Source organism: Chlorocebus sabaeus, chromosome X, assembly GCF_047675955.1.
Source record: "Chlorocebus sabaeus isolate Y175 chromosome X, mChlSab1.0.hap1, whole genome shotgun sequence".
Taxonomy (NCBI): Eukaryota; Metazoa; Chordata; class Mammalia; order Primates; family Cercopithecidae; genus Chlorocebus; species Chlorocebus sabaeus.
Window position 1 is genome coordinate 126,071,699 of NC_132933.1, and position 6,088 is coordinate 126,077,786.

A 6,088-nucleotide genomic window follows, 5' to 3' on the forward strand; every position below is an offset into this window, starting at 1 on the left:
CTGAACTTCTTTATATAATACAGGAACATTAGAGTGCACTGGATTTGTATATTTTCCTTCCCTTAAATAGCAGGCTAGAGGGAGTTAGAGTTGAGTATCTCTCTTCCCCCACATCAGTTAGACTCTGTTAATACCCACATTGGATAGGCTCTGGTAAAAATAGTTTCCCTTTAGGGCAGTCCTTTGTTAATGAGAACAGACACTCTGGGTGTATTTCAAAATGGTTACTTTCCCCTTCCCCCTGAGGGATGCATAAGAAGATTTTTCTCTGATCTTCACCCATGAAACCTTGTCATAAAATTTAGTATGGAGGACCCCAAAGGCTGACTTCCTAGGAGTTTTTTATCTCTCAAATGTCCCCACTGAGTCTACAGCAATTATTCAATTACTCTACCAGTCTTCAGCTGTGGCTTTTGCTCCTGGTAAACTAGAATTAATCTGTATTTATCTTTCTCTCTAATTTTAAGAACTACAGCTTGCTGTGTGACCTCAATTGGCTAATGGATCTAAGGTAAGTTTATTTTCAGTCTGTTTAGCTTTAAAAATGTGTTTCCTTTAAACATTTCCTGCTGAATAGCAAGCAATTTAAATATTAAATTAAAAACATTTTGGGGATAAATTTTAAAAAGTTTATTCATAATTAGTAAATTTTGTAAAAAGTAAAGAAAACAAATTAACTATATGGTAGTTTCTTGAGACAAAATAGTTCAAAATTCTTGTTTCAATTCGTGTATCCTAGTATCCCTCAAAGATAGGGTTAGTGCAGTTTTTGTCTGCACAATTCATTGTGAACGAGAGACTAAATGTTCCATAATTATTCATCTATTATTTATTAGTGCACTGTTTTTTTTTTTCTCCCAGAAAAGGATATAGTTTTTTTTAATTCAAGTAACTGCAAATAGGAAACCAGAGGGAAAGCCCCAGGCTGGGACAAATCATGGCTACCCCTCCTCGACAGAACAGGGGGAGGAGGTGGCCTCTACACCCTTTATGGTCGATTCGGGCCCCCTTGCCCACTCTGCTGCAGCATCCTAGGGGCAGGGCCCCACCTTCCCTGGGACTGGGGTAGTCGGTCACGCAGCCTGCCATGCCCCAGCCCCTCTTTCCCACAAAGAGTATCTTGGGGGAGGAGATCGTGGGCAGAACAGGAGGCAATGAGGATGAACGCTTGGCGCTGGTAGCAGCAGCAGTGACAGGTGTCGAAGAATGGAACATTGAACAAAAAACAACACGACTGTCCAGAGGTGGTTTGTGAACAGAGAAAAAGTAGAACCAGAACCTTGGGGGGCAGGGAGGAGCAGGAGGATTTGGAGCTGGCAGGGTGAGCTCCTTGTTATTGGTGCCCCATCTGAGGAGGGGCAAATGGCCGAGTGGCAGAAGCAAAGTAGGGGTGGGGGAGCAGCCCCAGCCCACCTCAGGTAGGCCACAGGGCTCATGGGCCTCACCTGGACAATAAGTGACTGCATCTCCATCACTGCAATATGTTCTCAGATCCCAGGCGGAGGGCAAGGGGGCTGGGGCCACCCTGAAGAGGGAGTAGGGGGCTCACACCTCTCCTGCCTTCCTGTAGCCAAAGGGGGCTGTCCAACCTAGTGCAGGGACTAGGGAAGGTGGGGAAGGATAAAAGGTGTGAACCCCACGTGGTGACAAAGACAGTTTGGCTGGGGGAATCCTGGGACCAGCAGCCCCCTCCATTGGCCACACCTGCTGCCAGGGCAGTGGAGTAGGGTGGGCCAGGATGAGATGGGGCTTGGGCCCCTTTTAAGGCCAGGGGAACCCTCCTAGGCCCCACTATGGGAAGCCAGAGGGAACAATGAAGGAGCAGAGAGGGCGCCCCCAAACCAAAACCCAGAGAGCCATGTCCCCACCACCAAGGGAGTGGGGACGCAGTAGGTGCAGGGTGCGGCTAAGTGGAACGTTAGCCTTGTCCAGGAGGGCACATGTGTGTGCCCGTGGGTGGGTGGGGGGAGCTGGGAACTGAGGCCAGGGGAAGACTGCTCCCCACTCAGCCCATGGGGGCCCTGTAGCGGCTGGTGTGCTGTGTAGTGTGGTGGTGAAGTCACAGATGGAAGATAGGGGTGGTCGCCGGAGGCGGTGGTGATGGTCGGCCTGGGGAAGGGCTGGGGGCGGTGGGAGCAGAGCAAAGTTGTCCAGTCCCAGAAGGAAGCTGCTCCTCCAGCAACGAGCAGGCGACACGTATGCACGGTCACTGCTCCTCCTCTGAGAACTCCTGTGAGATGCCCTCCTCTTCCTCCTTCTCCAGTTTTTTGGATCTGCCCCTTGGTTTCCTTCTTGGAGTTGTGGTTTTCCGGGTCTTGGCAGCGTACTTGTTTTTGCTTCCATTTGGTCGGCCCTGAGGTCTTTTAGGTTTTGGCACTTCGCTGGGCTCCTTCTGACTCCCTACCAGCGCTGTCATGGGACTCACGTGAGGCTGCTTGGGCGACCTGCCCCAGCCCCACTTCTCAGTGCCATCCTTTTTCTGCTTGGAGGCCAAGGGCTGGCTGGACTTTGAGATCGACTCGCTCACCTTCCCTACTCTAAAAAGTAGGTGGAAAAGTGATGGCTAGGATAGCCTTCTTGGAGCCGTGCCAGCGCCAGAAAGAGCCCCGGCTCGGAGTCCCAATTAGAGGAGATTAGTGCACTATTTTTTTAAAGCCACTTGACTACGTTATTATAGTACTCTAATCAAATTAATCTGACAATTTTTTACATAAGGCAACATCAACTGAAGTTTTTGCTCAAGTCATTTCTAGAAAAGATCTGCCTTGTTGGGTGCAGACAACTACTATGAAATTTAAAAATACCTATACAATTATTGACAGGTATTCAGCTGCAATGTGACGACTTAAAAAAAAAAAAGCTATTTTACTTGTACAACAATTTAGGATTCAGATAAATGAAATAATGTATTTTTTTCTACACATTTTGAACTACCAGTCCCCAACAAAAATTGATTGAGGTATTTTGATTAATTATAAACATAAAAATTTTAGAAAATATCTTTTAAAATTAGCATGCAATAATTTAAAAGACTTTCTTAAGGAGTCAGAACTTGCATTTTTAAATATGACATGTCATGTTTATTTCCTATTCTTGGTTATATAAAGTGGCACAGTAATATCATTAAATAAAGTAAGCTTAATAGATATTTTTGGTGATTGAATTAGCTTGGATCCATACATAATGCATGTTTTCACTGGAAACTCAATTTAATTGTCTTTTATTGAAATGTTTATAAGAGATAGAATATACGTAGAATATTACTTGGTGCATTAATATGCTGGATATTTTTAGTTTAGTTCTCGAAATATTTATTGCAAAATTGATACAACTAAATCCCCTGACCATTGAGTTGAATTATGTTAATATAAAGTAGAACCCTTGCAATAAATTAAGAATCTTATAATTCTGGTGAAAATCAAACTAGTTTCTTATTTTAAAAAAAAGGAAACGTTAGTCAAAGATGTAGAGTTCAATTGAATTAAATAAACAGTGACTGTGATTTCACTTGGATATAATCTCCCTGAGGAATTGTAGAAAATTTTACAATTGCTTTAGGATTCAGATATCCTAACCTGTGAAACATGAAGATAGTATATACCTTTCCTGTATATGCTTTTCAACCATTTTGAAAACATGGAAGTTAAAGTATTGCTTTTAGCTGTAAACCTGCCTGCTTTGAAACCTTAATTCATATTTTGAATTTCAGTTATTCCCAATATACTGGCATGGTGGCTTTATTTTACTTGTTAATCCTGAAGAGAACAGAGAAGAAATTAAATGTGTATTTTGGAACCATTGACATTATTTTAAAATTATTAAAGTTAAGAATTACTATGCCCATTCTCCTAAACTGCATACATCTTGTTTTTCTGCCACTCTTTAAGCTTGATTACATCTCCGCACAATTAAAGAAATGAGCTTCTAATTGGACTTCCTTAATTGGAAATTTGTTGGTTGCAGAACACAACCGCTCATTTGTTCCTTGAGACAGTTAGGTCTGATCTATGTTAATACAGTATGAAAGAATGAAGAGGATTTGAGTGGTCTCTACAAAAAAGAATGTGATCCCTAGTGCAAGTTTCTAAATTGCAAATGATTCGTTGATTAGTCATGTCTAAACCTGTCATTTTATAGGTGCCTTCTTTGTGTCTGGTAGTATTTGGAAAACATCTATAAATATAATTAATTTGAAATACCTTTATAAAAATAATGGTACTATGATTTATTAAAATTGGAAATATGCTCATTTATAAAAATTTAAATATTCAAAAATTAAAGAAAAAGTCTAATAATTTTTCAAATTAAATTTATAGTACCTGTGCTCTTTTTAAACTACCAAGTAATAAAATTACATTTATGTTTATGTAACCAATAAAATAAACTGAAAGGAAACATGGAATAGCAGAACTTAAGGTAAATGTTTATTTTTTAAATATTAATGAAAAAACTTAAAGATAGATTTTCAAAATTATTAAGAATTTGGAGCCATTTTGTTTTAATACATGTTTATGTTTCAAATCTAGAGCATACATTTTGGCAGCTTTCTGTAACATTTGAGAAAATTAGCATTCAACCCCTTACTTATTCCAACTTTCCCATTACTATCTCTAGTTTTTATTCACTTATAATATTTTTTGCTATGGTCAACTTCTATATCATTTATTTACTCTTCTCTAACCCTAATATTAAAATAGCATAAATTGTCTAAATTAAAATTAATTTATTTCTCATCACCATTTTTGTTCTGTTTACCTAATTCCTAATTTCTTTATTTTAAATTATATAGCCAATTAGTTGGATCTTGTGATCAAGTATTTTTTTATTTGTGAGTTTGATATATAAAAAGAAAGCTGTATTATCTGGCAATTATATGCCTTAAAATATTTTCTATTTTTTTAATCACTTGAAGAAAAACTGCTGGATGTAACATTTTTGAAACATAATCTTTTTCTCAAACTGGGGTAACTTGCTGCATAATTTTGAGTTGAATGTTGGTCTGTAGAAGGCTGAGGTCAACATGCTTCTCACCACTACCGCGTGACTTACATTTCCACTACTGATGTCTATTTGAATAGTTTTAACATGCTAGATGTTCAGTAGTTTACCACTATATGCCTTGGAATTTAACATTTCATTTCCTTTCTTCTAGAGAAGATGTTTCCTTTTGGTACACATATTAAAATATTTACTGAAGATTTAGTACCTTTTACATTTAAATAATTTTTATGTTTAATTTGTCTCTCGTATTTATCATTCCTACATTCCCTGATTATTCTTCAGGTTTGATCTTTTCCAGTTATTTTGGTAATAACCTTCATATGGTTTGGCTGTGTCCCCTCCCAAATCTCATCTTAAATTGTAGTTCCCATAATCCCCATGTGTCGTGGGAGGAAGCCAGTGGGAGGTAATTGAATCATAGGGGTGGTTTTTCACATGCTATTCTCATGATAGTGAGTAAGTTCTCATGAGATCTGATGGTTTTATAATGGCTTCCCCCTTTGCTGGCTTCTCATTCTTCTCTTTCCTGCTGCCATGTGAAGAAGGATGTGCTTACTTCCCTTTCCATCATGATTATTAAGTTTCCTGAGGCCTCCCCAGCCCTGCTGAACTATGAGTCAATTAAACCTCTATCCTTTTTGAATTACCCAGTCTCAGGTATGTCTTTATTAGCAGCATGAGGATGGATTAATATAAACCTCAATTCTGCTAATTATTTTCTTGTTTATGTTTTCAGTCATGCCTATTCCATTTTTATTGCTTCTAACATGTCTTATCTCTGAAGAATTTTTTTTTTATTCATTGGTTTCCTAGAGCTCTAACAGCTCAAAATTTATTTTCTTCTCCCTACTGATGTTTTTATTTTGTACTTTAAAGCGTTTAAATGGAACATTAAATGGTTTTGTGTTGTTTTCTAGGACAGAAAAATCTTGTCACTAATTTATTAAAGATAATCAAAAGTTATTTGTTGGACTGCCTTATTTGTTATGTTATAGTTCCTCTTTTGGTGTACATTCTTTGTGTGTATGTGTGTGTGTGTGTGTGTTTGTGTGTGTGTGTATGTTTTACGTATAATTCCTGCTGCTTT

The 6,088-nt window shown here is 38.6% G+C and overlaps 1 pseudogene; it reads right to left on the minus strand.

Moving 5' to 3' along the window:
- Positions 1-1,471: 1,471 nt before the first annotated feature.
- On the minus strand, positions 1,472-3,627 carry LOC103232899 (uncharacterized; annotated as a pseudogene).
- Positions 3,628-6,088: the final 2,461 nt, after the last annotated feature.